Raw genomic sequence first — 17,963 nt, forward strand, 5'->3', positions numbered from 1 at the left:
TAACTTGCCAACTCAACTGTCAATGTGGTTGGGACATACGGATAATGAGAAAATATTTTTCCGCTTTTAAAAAACTTGCATGTTGGTTGACGCACAGCAAACAGGCGTGACATTGAAAAAATGTTAAAATCAAGACCTGAATGGACGTGTCTATATTCACGTTGTGTTAGTATCTGACTGATGCCTTAATGATGCTGTGATGCTACGGCTGACACTTTCAAGATGAGCTCTGTATTGCTGGCAGAACTCAGGAAGTTCACTTAGATGCTTATATTACTATTTCCAGTCATCCAGTGTGGTTGATGTCAGGGTATGGCTTTTTTATGAAGGAATTTAAGAATTTCATTTTAAGCAGCCAAGTTTTTTAATGGGTTTAATGTTATCTTTCCTAGTGGCTGTCTGGGAGCCATAATTAGCTGCACCATAGGAAGTGTACAGGGAAAACAGATGCCTAGAATGTCACACTGTGTCTCTAGAGAATATTAACATCGCTTGGAAATACCACTGTTTACCATACAGCTGTGGCTCACTGATCTGTCTACTACCAGTAGCTGGCTTAATTTAACATGTAATCATAAGGACTTCCAGTTTCTATGTGCTGGAGGAATAACTACTTTAGAACATAATTTTCATACCGAGTGTACTTGATTAGAAAACTTTTACTACAATATATTTAACTATTTTAAAATAGCTGAAATTATTCATTTTTTTCATAAGCAAATCACCAATTCTTTTATAATTAGTAAGTATGCCAACACATCTGCGTGAAGACTTGTCAAGAACAGGAATAGTTGTCATGAGATATTTCAGTATGTTTCCTTTTTCATAAATCCAAGGCTTACATTTTCAAATGCGGATATCTGCATTTCGAAACCTACTCTATTGTAACTACTTGAAACAGACTTCAGACTAGCAATGCCCAAATATTCTGACGAAAATCTGTCCTCAAGTATGTATTTAAACTGCTATGAAAGTGGTAGGAACTAGAGGGCAAATGTTTTCTGGAAGGGATATTAGAATGGAAATACTTCCAATTGCTTCCTTTTATTTTCCTTCCTTTTGTTTTCCTAAAGACCTGGCTGCTGGCCTGTTGCTCTTCAATGGTTTTAATTGAATTTCCAGGGAGAATATGTATAAGAGAATCACGTGTTACTTTGGAGTGACTGAGTAATACGGGGGGTGAGGGGGGCAGTGGGTGGAGGTGAGGTGAGGTGGTGGTGGTGAATTGGGATTTCAGGACTTCAGTGGGTAAATGTGAGAAATTAAATAGGAAGTGCAATAACTCTTCTAATGACAAAGCTGGAATATTTTTGTGGCCTTTCCAAATGAACCAAAAGCAGAAAAGAAATCCCTATGTGTACATCACAGTTCCAGGAACAGATGAAATTGTCATCGTTTCAAGTTTAGAATGAATTTCTGTAAGTAATTCTGTAAGACTGAAGTGTTGAATTCAGGGGTGAGGGTGTTACTAAATCATATGTAAAAGATCTTCATTTCACAGCAAAAAGCTCTACTTAAGACTTTAAGAAATGATAGTGATAATAATTGGACTATTGACTTTTCTCAGTGTCATGAACTTTGGACTATTTGATGTAGTATTAATGATACATGTTTTCATATTATGCTTTCAGTAACACTTGTTCTTTTCAATGTTTTTGCGTGGGTATAACTGATTGGGTGTTGCTAATTATTTTGATAAGGAGAGGAAATACAATCTAGCTGACTACGTTTTATCTATGTTTATTGATTGCTAGTTAAGGATAGAGGAATTCTGTGAGATTTATCTGTATTTTTTTGTGCAGAGGGCAAATCTCTAGAGTTTCAAGGTATAATAGTTTATATTTTCTACATTAACATTGTATTCTATAGAAATAAATAGTTATTCCATCCTTTCGCCTTTAATATAACAGCTATATGATGTATGATTATAACAGTTAATGCTTTACCTATTTCCATTATTTTGATAACTTATAGAACAAAGGGGCAACTGCAGAAAAATTTTGAATTAAAAGCACCGGTTATGAAGGAATCACTACAAGACTTAACAGTGCCAAAATTTCAAATGTATGGACATGCGATGCATCTTCTGATGATTTACGTTCCACTACCTGCAAAGACAGAATCCGGGTTAATTGATGTATTTTTTATTTTTATACTTTCCGTACAACATCAACACTAGGTTGCTGCCTATCCATGTCTAAATTCATGGAATTATGTTGGCTGGAGTTCCAGAGATTGCGTAGTTTAACTTTTTGCTCAAAGCAAGATCAAATTAGAGCAGGTTGCACAGGGCCTTTTTCAACCTCTCTGGGTCCGTTTTCCAATGTTTGCTCACACTTGTGGTGGGAAAATAAATAAGTGAATAACATTTGCCATGTTTCAACTTTTGTCCATCACCTCTTTTTCCATCACCGTTCACCTCTGAGAAAAATTAGTTCTGTCTTCTCTACACCCTCCCATTATGTCATAGACAGCAATTAGGTCTTTGCAGAGCCTTCTCTTCTTACAGCTGAACAAACTGATTTCTCTCATCTACTTCTGTCATATGCTCCAGCCTCCTCTTCATCTTGGTATCATCTGCTGGACTCACTCCAGTGTGTCTGTATCTGTCTTACACTGGAGAGCCCAGCCTGGACACAGAAGTCCAGGTGTGGTTTTGGAAGTACCAGTAGAGTAGAAGAATTACTTCCTTTAACCTCCTTATTACAGTTTTACATAGCCCGGTGTGCACTCAACCTTCTCTGCTGCAAGGCCACAATGCTGCCTTGGATTCAGCCGGTTCCCATGAGGACCTTTGTTTTTCTGCAAAACAGCTTTCTAGGATTATGTTAGTGACATTTAGGGCTAAGTACATGCCTTGCAATGCAAGCCTATAGAATCCAAAAACATTAGAGGTTGACTGGGGGAGGGTTGCTTTTTTTTTTTTTTTTTTTTTTTTTTGTCTTGGCTGAATTTCATAAAAAGTATTTGTAATAATAGCCTGTCTAGTTTTAGGCTTCAGTGCATCTCTGATGCCTGTATTTAAGGGATGACTCTTATTTGGCCTGAATTTTCTTCCCCCCCCAGCCCCACCAACCCCCCAAATATCTGCTAATTTACCTCATTTAAGTGAGGTCCTGTTTTCGGAACATTTAGTGAAATACTTTGTTCACATGCTTCCCGATCAAGATTGTTCAGGTGCTGTATTTAGTCACAGAAGAATTTTAATTTTAATTGAGATTAAATTTTTTTTCAGTATGAAATCACTTCATTTGTATGTAGAAGAAAGCTCCAGATACCTAATTCTCACTGTTTTAAAAGCTGTCAAAGGTTAGGACAGTTCTAACTTTATTTTTAAGCACTGAAATAGCTATACCAATCAGAGTAATGAAGGTATTGAGACTACTTGTGCAAACTACCGTTAATTATTATTTACACATAATCCTCTGCTTAATGCTATAAACATGTGTATGCATCTTACTTCTGCAAATACTCCTCTATGGATATGAAACAGTGGTGTAAATTGTATAAACTACCCTAATCATTTATACTGAGAAATATTATCTGGGTTTTATTTGCCAGAATCTCTTTTACTTTGCTCTTTATATGTGAGTGCACAGATACTTGCTTTCTTCTGAGTACTAGGCAGTACTCAAAGCAGACAGCAGGCTTGCCTTGATTTTATTATTATTGTTATTGTTATTATTTAATAGGAGGGGAAGAGACTGTTGTGAAAGTGTTTGGCACAGTTAAAACACCCTCTCTACTTGAATCCTTTTCTTCTGCTAGATTTGATGTTGAGCAAGTAGGTTTTGTATATTTTCAGCAGATTGTAACTACTGTGCTTTTTTCAAATGTAATCTGTCTTTTGTATTTAATTTATGTACTAAATCAGTTTTAGCGGACTTTCCTTCTTTCTAAAATTTTGATATGAGTAGCAGCTATGGACAAATCAAGAATAAGGCCTCCTTCTGGTAGGCACTGTGTAGTTGTGAACTAGTGGTCGTGTGTTACTGAGGACCACAGTAAGCTCACACATACGTTCTTATAATCCTTGGTATGAGATAACAGCTCATCAGAACCCTTCATCTTGTGGTGTAAATACACTCAAAAAATTAATGCATTGCAAGACATTAATGTCTCACTACCTAATTGACATAAAGTGCCTTCTGTGTCAAGGGGAAATCATTATTAATACTAACTTCTGTTACTTCTTCTAGCAGAAGTCACAATCCACCGGGTGTTTCAGGGACCGGGGGCCTTTCTGGTTTTGGAGTTTCTACAAACCTGTGTATGGTCAGTTCTTCTTAGGATATTCACATGATATTTACGTTTTACCTAATAGTAACAAACTGCAATAAAATGCTTTTCAAGGGTGGAAAATTATCCCAAAGACTAAGTCTTTGTAAATTAATCTTGTTTATCAAGACCGAACTGTCAAGTTCTATGTTCTGGTCTGGAATATTAAACTTGCATTCAAAATAGAAAAGACATACCACAAATAGTCCTTCTGAGTTTCCAGAAAAGTAGGGCTAATTTCTTGCATTGCTTTATAATTTTAGAAAGTGGAAAAAAATAATTTGCCAAGATACTGTTCTAATGCTATCTGTTGGTCTAAATAGTTAATTATATCCATCTGATGCTATGATCTTGAAAATTTTTATCTGTCCTTTTATCTTCTAAGCCTCTTTTTTAAAAAAGTTACTAAATAAGGAAATTAACTTGGACCGTATGTATGATGCATACTAATTTAAGTAGTAATGCTTCAATATAAAAAAGTGAAATCTGAGGCTTATGCAGCTTAAGGAGACACTTTCTTTTCCTTAGCATCATTTGTGCTTCAGTCAATTCACTTGTTCAGATATATACAGTAGTAGTAGTAGTAGTAGTAATAATTGTAATTAGGTCTTTTGAGAATTTCTTGACTTATTTTATCCACTAGAGCAGAACCTTGTAGACTTTAGTGGCATAAAGATTCTTGTTTAGGGATTTAATTTTTTCCAGACACTTGAGGAAGGCCTAGGGCAAGCATTAAAAGTTCACAGTACAGTGATTATTTTTTTGTTGTTTTCTACAAGGAAAAAATTACTAAAAAGAATTAAGATTTTCTGCAACACTTTGGTACTTGTAAGAAGTTTCCCAAAAGGAAAAAGACACTGAAACTCATTTAATCTGTGGAATTTACTGTAAAAAAGTCATAACTACTGATAAGAATTCAGGATCAATCAGAAAAGACTGAGGATATACAGCAACTCCAAATATTCCCTAGAGCATGCATATTTATTAAATTTGTCCAGTTCAGACTATTGTAATGTCTGCATGCTTTCTCTAAGTGGTCCCATTAACTTTTTTTAGTATTTTGGTAAATGACTGAAGTATTATTCCAGATTTCTTTAAATATTGATGTCTTGTTTCTTCCTGTTTGTTGTTCTCCTGTGTTATGACTAATGCCTGTCTATTGATAAAGCTTGTTTCTTCTGCTACTAGCAGTTTTAACTTAGAAGTTCTTCAGATTGCTTCTTCTGGTTTTGTTGCTAACATTTGTGGTGTGAACATTGATGATGACAGGACAAACTATAGAATCAGAAGGTAATTTAGGTTGGAGGCAGATCCTAAGAGGGTCACTGAGTTTGTCATCCTGCTCAAAGCAGGGCCAGTGTAGAAGTTAGTTCAAGCTGCATGGGACCTTGTCCAACTGAGTCTTGAGTATCTCCATGAATGATGATACCACAACTCTGGGAGACTGTATTGAAGGCTTTGTTAAAGTCAAAGTAAGTAGCATCCATTGCCTTCCCCACATCCACAGAGCCAGTCATCTCATTAAAGGCGGCAGGCAGGTTGGTCAGGCGCAATTTATACTTGATAAGTCCAATGTGGCTGTTCCCAGTCACCTTCTTGTCCTTTATGTACCTGGAAATGGCTTCTAGAAGAAATTGCGCTGTGGTCTTCCTGAAAACAGAAGTGATGGCTGGCTGGTGTGTAGTTCACCAAGCTCTCCTCAGTCTTTTGAAGACAAGCATAATATTTGCCTTTTCCAGGCATTGGAGATGTCCCTTGAGTCCCACAACTTTTTGATGAAATGGAGGCCTTGCAATGACATCAGTCAGTTGCCCAAACTGCCTGTGAGACAGTGATGGCAAAGGTTGAGATGAAGGCAGTACTGAGTACCTCAGCCTCTACTTGGATGTTAGGTTCCATGCTCCATTCATCTGCAGACCTACATTTTCCTTTATCTCCCTTAGTCCTTGTAGCTATAAAAGCCCTTCTCATTGCTTTTCACGCCCCTGGCCAGTTTTATCTCCATCTGAGCTTTGACTTTCGTAACTACTTCCCTCCCTGGGCAGTATTCCTTCTGGATAGTATGGCTGTCCTTCCACTTCCCCACGTTTCTGGCTTGTGTCAGAGCTCTGTCAGGAGTTCCTTGGTCAGCCTCCTGCGTGGCAGGACGGGTGATTCTTGTGCTTTGAGAAGGTTTGCCTTGAAGGTCAGTTACCAACAATGAATGCTTTACGTACACAGTGTGTTTTAATTGATACTACAGTGTATACAGGTCAAGATAATTGGCCTTTGGGAGTGCTTAGAATTCAACATAGCCCTTCAGAAAATCTTGGCTTGTCTTTCATTACCTTTGTACAACAGCTATTACTTGTATTTCTCTTTGCTTAACCTCTGATTCTGCAAATGATTCCCCTATGTAAAAGTGAGACTACTGACTAAATAGGTTGATTGTAATGACAGTCTTTCTTTCTTTCATTTGCAGCTAAAGATAAAAATATCTTATGTTATAGAATCATGCAACTCAGCTAGTGTATTTGAAAAAGATGGAATATATATGAATGTTTCTGAAGATGAGTCTAAAAGAATTATATCAGAAATATATTCTGAATGGCACATCCCCAGGTCACAGAGAAAAATCTCTGCGTGTGCTTGTGTGTATACATATATATTAAGTACGCTTGGAGCTTGATGTATGCTTGTCTTGTAACGCTCATATCAAGCTATTTTAATGTTAAGAAAACAGCTGGTCTTTTGAAATCTCATGTTAAAGACTTTTGACGATCATTAAAGGAAGTGCCATATATCGAATGGAAAATAACGCCTGTTTTATGACTTGAAATAAAAAAAAAATATGCACGCATTATCTTTTCTAATTGCTTGCCTTCTGCAAGTTGGACAGAAACAGTATTTAATAAATGCACCTCCACGTGGTCTAAGCATTTATAATTTGTTAGGCTGAATGATAAGATGTAGGGTATATGAGAAAAACATTTTCTGGAACAGTCAATGTTGTTTTTTGATCATTCTTCTAATCAAAAATTATCAGCAATACAGTGATATTCCTTTGGGTCCAATAGTTTCTCTTCAAGTTATTTTCCAGCAAAATTTTCCATATAAGTAAGTTGTTATTCTGTTATCCCTAACCAACAGGAAGAAAGGAAATTCTAAGTAGGTAGTGTGGGCTGGTACAGTAACTGACCTTTCTCAGCGTCTTTGTGAGACGTACTGATTGCTTTTGGAACACTTTCTATACTTTTCCCAGCAATAGACAATTATCCTAGAAATTGATTTATTTGTGGATGTTTTGTTGTTTGTTGTTTTATGTCTTTAAAAGTGTCCAGAGGCAAAGTTTCCAGTCAAGTACCAAATTAATCTTTTGTACTTAGTTTTTATCAACATCTGTCTACCTGCGTGTGAGAGAGAATAAGTATTTTGGGGGGCTTTTCTGTGAGGTTAGAAGGAGAAAAAAAGCACTGCGTAGTTGGGAATTCAGTCTAAGTGACACCATTGAAACTGCCCATCACGTGATTCCAAATAGCCAAATAAATTTATAGCATCTCTGACCTATCATGTAATGAAATATTCCTTGTGAGCCATTTAAGTTCATTGAGCCTGCAGTATAGCGAATCAACCTAGAGGTGAAGACTGAAGAAACAGAGTTTGTTTATTTATTTATTATTCTATTTGCCTCCATTTTATCATAGAATCATAGAATGGTTTAGGTTGGAAAAGACCTTTAAGATCATCAAGTCCAGCCATAACCCAACACCACCATGCCCACTAAACCATGTCCTGAAACCATCCCCAGGCTTCTCTAATCTTTTTTTCAGGAAACGTAATTAAAGCCAATTTCATTGTAGTGAGACAATAAAGTTTGCATCACTTTACCCCTCTACCTCTTGCAGTTAGAACTCTTGTCCCTCATGGTCCCCTCATGGCTGTACTGCTTCTTGTTCAGGCTCAGTCTTCCCCCCCCCCCCCCCCCCCCCCCCCTAAGATTAGGTAGACTATTTAAACCTTTGAAGTGAGGTTTTAACGAGATTTTTCCTCGTACTTGTGTCACCTATGTCTATGTTTACTTTTTGTGCTTAAGTATGTCTTGATAACCTCATTGTATTCAAGGCATATCACAAGAAATAGGTAAAGCACTTCAGCATGACTTTCCTTTGCAAATGGAACATGATTCAAAATTGAGCCTGGAGGAAAAAAAAAAAAAAAAAGGTGTATTTATTCTCTTGGAGCTGACAATTACAGAGAAATTAAATCAAAAGTAGCAATAAGAAGTTTTTTGTTGTTGGGTTTTTTTCCCTCTTTTTCATTTTTTTTCTCTTTGCAGTTAAAATAGTAGATCCACTGAATAATAGTGTGCCTTTTATATTTAGGACTATTTTGAAGAAGAAATGTTTTTTTAGACTTTATTGATTTAGTCCTTTCTTCCGTCGAAAGTAAACACAAATTTCTATTGTCCTTGAGGACAATTGCAACCTGATACATTTTTGGTTTGATATAGTTTCAGGTGCTTATCAAATAATGATTAATCAGTTGCCTGAAGCAAGATGCCAGTTTGTTCTTTTCTGCTTTGGTTCTTCACTTAAACCTGCTGTCTCACAGAGTTTATATCAAATGATCTGAAATATTTTTAATCTGTCACTTCCTGAACGTTTGTTTCTGATGGTGGACATTTTCAAATACTCTAGCACCAAATCTGTCATGCCTACATTTGCAAATGGACATAAACTTCCTTTTAATGAGATTGTGTGCTTTGTGGAAGTTGTATGAAATATATACTTTAGCATTAGATAGGAAATGTTTTTCTTATACAGTTCTTAAATATTTCAGATGTTGTTTGCTCTGTGGCCTCCCCCTTTAATGCAGATAGTCTTAAAGGTGAATTTTGAGTCTAAAAAACCAATGTTGTAATAATGCCTATAAGAATAGCTGGGTAAAATTTGAAGCAGTAACAGGCATTTATGGGCATAGTTGTTATGAAATGCAGAGAAGCTTTTTCCTTCAGTTAAGTGATATTTTTTTTATATCTGGTAGACAGTTCTATCAGTGGTGACTGCTTCCCTTGCATTTGTGTAAATGCAGCTCTTGTAATTTAAAGATTTAATTCCTTATTCAATTATAAATGTACTGAGGGAAAAAGGGTTGTATTCTAGTGTAAGAAAATATTTAGGCAGATGTAACTCATCAACTGGCAGTATGAGAGATGGGGTCTTGTAAAAGACCTGTGAAATAAACTGCCCTTTTGTATCGACACAGACTATTGATTGATGATTACTGTGTGGCTGGGATCTTTTACAGTATCTCTGTCATACAAGATCCAGAAAGTGAAAAGTTCCCCAAAATGATAAGACATATTAGATGTTCAGTAAACTAACCACTTTTATTGGGTGATGACTACCCTGGTCTTTCAAGATTTTATAAGATTGATGCCCTGTAACCAGACAGGAAACAAAACATTTGATATGTTGCCTTCAAACGAAAAAACTTTCATCACAGTGGATTCAGCATCTTGAGTATAAATGTACCTGTAAGACCTTTTCTTCTTTCTAATATTTGTTTGCTTGTAACTTGCTTCAAAGTAAATTTCAAGCTTTGTGACTCAGGAATGTTTTTTCTGTGGCTTTTTTGATGTGTCGCTTGAATGCAGCAGGTCATTGGCTACAATAATATAAATCAATGAATATACAATACGTAAATTAATACATAATAAATATATGATTTACTATGAAACGCAATACATAGTCAAGCTAAATTCCCAGCTTTCAAACTCATAAATTGAGTTTGTAATTCAGGAGTGGATTAAAAGAAAGGCTGTATTTATTCATTGTTCTCCCTGGTTATTTGTCTGGGAATACAGTTTCTCCCTTCTGCCTAAAAAGTAACAGTTCTTTAATGTAGTCTGAAAGATAACAGTTTCTAGGTAGCAGGAAGCTATGAAAAAATAAAGAATAATGAGCAAGAAGTATTTTCTCTAGCGAAATTTCCCAAGAGGTAGTATCAAAAGTGAAACATTGTTCTTATTAACAGGCAGTGTATAGCAAGCCTTTCCTCCCCCCCGCCTCAATAACCCACACAAAGACCCTTTTGTAAGCTCTCTAAATTCTCATCTCAGTGTATACATCCAGCTAGTGCTGAGAACAATTATTATTTTTTTTTAGTCATGGTATTGAATAAATCAGGAATTAGGTGTAGGCTAGTGAAGTTTATATGTAATGGAATGTCCTGGTTTCCACGACATAGAATCAGAAGCAGAAGAATTCACATAGGAGTGGTAACTCATCAACTTTACTAGCAAGCTGTTAGTACTGCTAGATAAGTAGCTACTCTATTCATGATATAAAAGGTAAGGATGACATTTCTCTTGGAAGATATCCAAAAGATGTGAAAATAAATAATAATAAAAGAAATTAAACTGAATTACAGTATACTGCACTTGCAAGCTTTTAAAGGTAGGCAAGTGTAGAAATAACAGGTAGCATAGATGGGGTTAGGATTTGTTTCCGACAAGTCTAACTTGTTTCTGTGATGACATGGTTGCCCTTGTGGATGGGGGGTAAAAGCAACAGATGTCATATGTCATATTTCATGGTAGTGATGCCTTTGATTAAGTAATATTTTCAGAAGTAATATGGGAAAACATGGCCTAGAAGAAACTATGAAGTTAAGTTTCCTAACCTAACCTCTGTGGCTGGTGATAGGATGAAAGGAAATGGCCTGAAGTTGCGCCAGGGGAAGTTTAGATTGGATATTAGGAAAAATTTCTTTACTGAAAGGGTTGTCAGACATTGGAACAGGCTGCCCAGGGAAGTGGTTGAGTCACCATCCCTGGAGGTATTCAAAAAGCACGTAGACAAGGCACTTCAGGACATGGTTTAGTGGGCAAGGTTGACGGTTGGACTCGATGATCTTAAAGGTCTTTTCCAACCTAAATGGTTCTATGAAAAAGAACAGGATTAAAAACTTTTCTTTAGAATTTTACATTTGATAAACAGACTCTTCATTCAGTGTTGATGTCAGCGAATCCAACTGAGTAATGTCATTATTCCCAGGCATTCTCTTTGGAAGTTTATACTATTTAAATGAGGATTCAAAATCCTCATTCCACTCTGGCAACCAGACATATTTTGGGATTTTGACTATTGCAATACTTAAGCTGTGAATCTAACCCAGATGTTGAAAAACTCTTGTAAACCAGTAGACTTCATTACCTGCTCTAAGTGACTCCCTTTGGCAAGATTCTAAGTCTAAAAGAGACCCGTCCACAGAAGATGCTTACAGGCTACAGACGCTTACATCTGCACCTAACATATTTCTAAAAAGCTGTCATGATTTAGAAGGAATCTGACTTATCTCTAAAATCTCCACAAGGGTGTTTCATATAGTCTTAGCCTCATCATTCTGTTTGTTCATATATCATATTAAGATAATTTGATAATTTGAATCCATGTTTGTCTTAATTGTGATTTCAGATTGATCACTGCATTATTGCATCTTCAATTAGCTTGCTGATGTTGTAGTAAATTATAGCTCATTCACTTCCTTAAGTTCATATTTGCTTGCTTATCACGTTTAGGAAAATCCAAAGCAAGCTAATAGAATTGGATTATCCTGTCAAAATATAATATGAAGCATGAAGTGGAAGGTGTAAGAGACATCGAGGAAAAAATGCAGAGGAATAAGCATATCTTTTCAGTGTTGGGTTTTTTTCACATTTATCATTTCTTTGGAGTGTAATGCCACACAACCTCTAGAATGCTTTCTTCTGATAGTCCGTCAGCCCTGTCTTGAAGGAAGCATGCAAAATCTTTCAAACTCAAGCAGTTTTATTTTGTTATTTAAATACTTTATATCAATTAACACTTTATTGTGTGTAATTCTCACCACCTCTATTAAAATTTGTTGAGAATTTCTAGCCAGAAACTTTGAAACCTTTCAACACATCATATTCAAGGTCCTGCTGTTTAAAAAAAAAAAAATAAAAAAAAAAAATCACTTTTTCTTCTGGATTTAGGCTTTTGTAGGAAAAGTTTTTACAGATTTACCTTAGAAAGAGTGAATTATTGTTAAAGAATCTAAAGGGTTGTTCTTGCATGATGATACAAGGCTTCACGTGCCAACCTATTGATTTGTCTCTTCCTTGATCCAGAAGGATCACTTTTTGAATAAAACAATAATTCATCTGCTGTGGGCCTTGGTTTCTCTTCTCAGATGGTACCCAAAACAGCTAACATTTGTTTTGCTGGGTTTTTAAAAATTTTTTTTTGTAATGACAATAATACAGTTTTGTTAGTGTGTGTGTATTTCAGTGCTCTGTCTCTTTCAGGAATAATCTGAATTAGGCATGCATGTTTATTCTGGTATCCAAATATTTATTTAAAGCAGATATTAAAAACAGTCCCAAATCTGTCCACTTGAGAGCTACTTAGTAATTATTCAAATGCATACTGTTAAGTAATTAAGACATACAATATAGTTTTTCATTGGTAGCCTTAAACTTGGTTCAGTAAACACTTGAAAACCTGTTCCGCCTTACACTGCTAGACAGTTTTAAGTGTTTTTGCAACACAGCTGATAAGCCGACAGCAAAACCCTTCTCCCTACCTGAATATACAACAGCAGCTATACTTGCCAAAAATCTTAATCTGTAATGGCATGCCAAAGACATTTCATGTCAGATGTGATGGCCCTGATGCATGAACCATGGGGCAGTATCCCAAATGTAATCTTTTCTACTTAGTGTTTCATGACCACCCATCAGGAAATTAAATTTGTCTGCCCTTGTTTAATACCAGCTCATTGCATCTCTTTTCCATTATTTTCATAAGGATAACAATGTATTTGAATATGTTATCCTCCAAGGAATACTCATGAAAGATCTTTCTTTTACATGTAAACTGATTGCTCAAGCTTCTGTATTTTAACTCTCTCTATTTCTGTAGATTAACTTCCAGTTAATCTGAGTTTGTTGTTCCTAATGAGTTATGACTGAAAAAGATTCCCCCCCCGGAACTTCAGTTCACATATTTTGCAGTTGCAAGGCAAATTTAGGGAAGGCCTGAGGGATCACAGGCAGCCTTCATTATTGGTGCATGACTGCTTTGTAGCCAACTGCATCTCTAATATCCAAGGAGATTTGTGTGTTACAGTTTGTTTTCTTTCTTCTTGTTTTTAATAATTTACCTTTGAGAGGCTATTTACAACCAAGTTGGTGTGTGAATATCTGTTTGTCTGTCAAAACTTAAGATATATACAGAATGCAAGAGATACATTAATTTTTTATTTGCTTCTTAAGGAAGCCAAGCTATAAACTGGCAGTCCTGAGTACAAGAGCCTTACTTCAGTGAATCCTAACAAACACAAGGGGGAACATCAAGCTACGTGCCCCTTCAACTAGCTCCCTTAACAAGACATGATATTCTTTACTGAATCTGTTTCTCTGCTAGGAGAGACGATAATTTGGTTTTGTTTTTATTTAAACAAAACCCACAAAAAATCGCACTCAAACTTTCTCTAACTTTTGATTTGCAGTTGAATTAGAAAAACTGCATATTTTTACGCACCAACCAAAAATACAGAGGGTCATGAATAGCACATCAAAAAAAGAGGTTGTATGCATTAAAATATTTCTGTCTGTTGAGATTCACTTGAAAATTATTTCAGTTTTTGCATGCACTTACGTGTTTTGAAAAGACAGTATCGAGATGAATGCTTTTCAAAATGTTTTCCAAAGCTGTTGGGAAGGCTTTTCTTCTTAACTGTGGATTGCTTCTTGCTTTGTGACATTTGTCTGATTTGTAACTGTTATATTAGTTTGGTTTTATCCCTTAATTAGGGAATAAGTATAGTTGTGTAGTATATACCTATGAACACTGGTATGTACTTTTGTCACTCTTGAGCTACACTGCAGTAACGAAACTGCTGATTATTTTTTTTCCTCCTCTTTTAAAAGCAATGCCAATTACAGAGCTATTTTTTCAATATTCAAACTGATCTCTATCTTTTTAGGCAATTTAGCCTGCAAACCTACACAGAAAGGCTATCACTGGCATTCGATACTCAAAAATAACCTGGTAACCTGAAATAACACTGTTCTGTATTAAAAGAAGTCCACTAAAACTCAGGAGTTGGGAAGAGAATAGGTATAGAGGAGTATAAAAGTATGCCAAAGAGAAGAGCTGTGAAAGCAGGAGATGATGTCTAGATTTCTTTTAACTTTAGATTGGTGGGGCCCAAATAACACTGTGGTAAGGCAGGTGCAGAATCATGTCACCTTTGTATTAGAAACTGTTAGGCTCATTTACAGTCTGGAGGTCTAGCAAGCAAGGAAATAGTAAATAATGAAGTAATTGAAGCCACATGAGAGAGAAAAATAACCTTTTGCAGCAAGGTTTGGTGGTATAATTCAGGCAGAGCAAATGCTGTAGAAAACGCTATACATCTGAGTCAAAATTCTCTTTATCTTTATTTACAGTCATCTTCAATCAGCTTTGAAAAACTCTGATCAAATTTGTTAGCAATATTAATTCAAATACAAAGTATGTTTATAAATACAGGGGAATATATATTTATTTTGCTTTCAGCACATGACTTGAAAACAACTGGGAGTATGTTCTTGCAAATGATTTATTGCAGGCTTTCATCCAACTCTGACTAAATGTACAGTAGTAAATGACATAACAAATATGAAATGGTTAAGAGTCAGACTGCCTGATGGAGAGTAATAATAAACAAGTACATTCCAGGTGGTTTGGTTCTGAGATACTTTATGAAGGAAAGGGATTGTGTGCACTAAACAATGGCGATGATTCAAATAGATCATCCTTGTTCTTTTTTCGTAATATTCATTTTGAATTGGTATGTAGATGAAAAGAAGATATATTAAATTTCAAGGAATGTGACATAAAACTATTTGGGTGGGTAGGAGGTTCAAGAGAATTGGGGATGGCATGAAAGAATCCACTAAATAACAATCAGAAATACTGGAGCCGTTACCAAGCAGTTACTGGAGTACTAAAGCAAAGCTAAGAGTGGATAAGATACTTTTTTTTTTCTCTGGAGTAACCCTTTTATGTTGTTAGAAAAATGCCTCTGAAGCTGTACGTGTGCATTTCGTTCTGAAATGGCCAATCTAGGGACCAAAAGCCCCAGAGGTGTATCGGTGTGATGCCTCGCTGGGGTTTCTCTCTCCTGCCTCGCAGAGTGCCCAGTGTGACCACTGCAGAAGGTGCTGGGTGTTAATGCCCCTTTGCTGCAACCTGGACGTGCTGTAGGAACGGGTTGTTTGGAAAAGGTCTGGTGTTTCAGGTTAGCGCTTAGTGGATTTTTACTTGCTGTCTACGACTCTTCCTTTATAGTCTCTGTAAAGAGACTATATGTGAAGGTACTCTAAAGCATTTACATACTGGAAAAAAATAAAATACTAGGAAATGTGCATTTTGAAGAAATAATGGACAGGCCCAACTGACCTCTTTGTGCTGCATGTGTTGGAATGGGTGGGGTTTGGGTTTGTATGTAGATACACGTGTATACGAAGGGATGGGTGTAGGTAGATGAAGATAGACAGTCTCACACACAGTTACCAGTATTTTGTTATCTTACTGTTCTTCAGGAAGATTAAACCTTCATTTTGAATGGCTCGTTTGAATCATCATTGGTAGCATATTTTATGAGCTGCAATCTGTATTTTCATATAGTCTTCCTCCAGCCAGGACTTGCAGAGTCTGTCTCAAAGTGAATTTCCAGATACAGTAACTTTAGAACTTTAGTTCAGTCTACTCTAGTCTTCCTGTTAGAAAATGTGACAATCTATGATCTAATCATAGTATGTCAATGGCTAGTGGGCTACTAGTTCAGCCATGACACTTCTTATTTGCTTTCTCTCATAGGATTGTGGGCATTTACTTTTATTACAGCCTGTGAAGTTGCACTAAAATGAAATCTCTGTCAAGTGTGATTGAATGTGCAGAGACAGAACTGTCCAAAATCAAAAAGGATAAAACATTGATTTCTCTCCTTCAATTCTCTTTTTTCTTTTCTGAAAGAAAAGGTGTTTCTCAGTGCAATCGGTTATGTGATGGTACAGCAAATGCAGTTCTTGGTCCAATTTTCAAGTGCGTTCACAAGTAACATCACTGGTAGCTGTGGTATCCAGCATTGCTGCAAAACAGTATCAGCTATTAAGGAAGGGGCTATATGTAGTATTTTACCTCAGTAAATACTTGAAATGGCATAGGCACACTGAAATATGCTGACCTTTGCTTGAGTGAATATTCTGTATTTGGAAGCATTTGGGAGTTTTGGATTACCAAATACTGATTATAATTTATATAAATCTTAACACTTAAAGGTGCTTTAGATGGGATTTTCTTTTGGAAGTGATAGTCATTGTCCATAGTTTCTTCCTAGCATGTACACAGTAAGGTGAATAGTCATCTTCATTTATAAACATTTGCAATGTCATTTCTGAGGAATACATAGAACTGTGTAATACAAGTCTGCCCCAAATTTCTTAAGGAAATTTTACTTGTGGAATATTAACTGATACATTGCCTTGGATATTTACAAAGACATCCACAAAGAAATCTTCTTTCTTTGTATTTGTGAACATATGTGATTTTCCTAGTTTTTAAGGCACGATTAAATTGCGTAGGAAATAAAGTAAACTTTGACATGAAAACCATTTATCTTATGCCCTGTGCTTAGTAAGTATTGACTGTTCAGCTCTTTAAGCTGAAACATCATTAATGAGCACGTGCCTTGTCAATTCTGGACATTTTTTGATCCAGTATGTTCTTCACTTTTATTACTACTTGTTGGACATAATGTGTTGCGACTCCCCAAATCACCTGAAGCCCAGACCTAACAATACTTGTAGGTAGAGGTTTTTAGTATATTGTGAGTTGGAGAGGAAAGGCAGCAATAAATCTGTAGTTGTTGTGAATGTAAATAAGAAAATTGTCCCTAACATTTATCATGTCCGTCTGTGACATTTGGTGAAATTCCATCGTGATGGATTTCAGTGAATTTCTTCATAATAAATGAATCTTAGGGAAGGCAAAACTAAGGAGAAATTTAGGATCTTGGGGAACAACTTAAGGGAATTCAAATGCTTCTCTTCTTTGAGAGAGCAGGCAGTGTAAAAGGAGTTATGAAGGTATTTGTGAAAAGAAGTGATGAGTAAGCGTAATGGATTTACGTGTCCGGGTGCTGGCAGAGGGGGACCGCAGGGGCTTCCTCTGGGAGGAGAGGCTGGGGCTGCCCTGTGCCGGAACCGATTCTGGATGGCTCTGCAAAAACATGTTTAAGAAAGGGCAATGTGTTTTGTGGCAGTGAGGAGTGAGGGGGAAAATGTACGAGAAACAGCTCTGGGAGCACCAGGGCCTGTGAAGAAGGAGAGGGAGGAGGTGCTCCAGATGCCGGAGCAGGGATTCCCCTGCAGCCCGTGGAGAAGACCCGCACTGGAGCAGGTTTATCCTGAAGGACTGTAGCCTGCAGGAAGGACCCACGGTGGAGCAGGTGAAAAGTGTGAGGAGGAAGGAGTGGCAGAGAGGAACTGTTACGGACTGACCGCAACCCCCCATTCCCCCCCATCCCTACTGCATTGCTCGAGGTGGAGGGCTTGGGGCATAGGGGAGATGGGAATGAAGGAATGAAGTTGATCCTGAGAAGGAAGGGGGGAGAGGTGTTTTCTTTTTTGT

At 36.7% G+C, this 17,963-nt stretch overlaps 1 protein-coding gene across 5 annotated transcripts in view; it reads left to right on the forward strand.

Moving 5' to 3' along the window:
- Window positions 1-17,963, forward strand: part of DIAPH2 (diaphanous related formin 2) — a 266,541-nt gene that overhangs the window by 160,559 nt on the left and 88,019 nt on the right. The window lies entirely within an intron of this gene.

Source organism: Aquila chrysaetos, chromosome 21 (assembly GCF_900496995.4).
Source record: "Aquila chrysaetos chrysaetos chromosome 21, bAquChr1.4, whole genome shotgun sequence".
NCBI lineage: Eukaryota > Metazoa > Chordata > Aves > Accipitriformes > Accipitridae > Aquila > Aquila chrysaetos.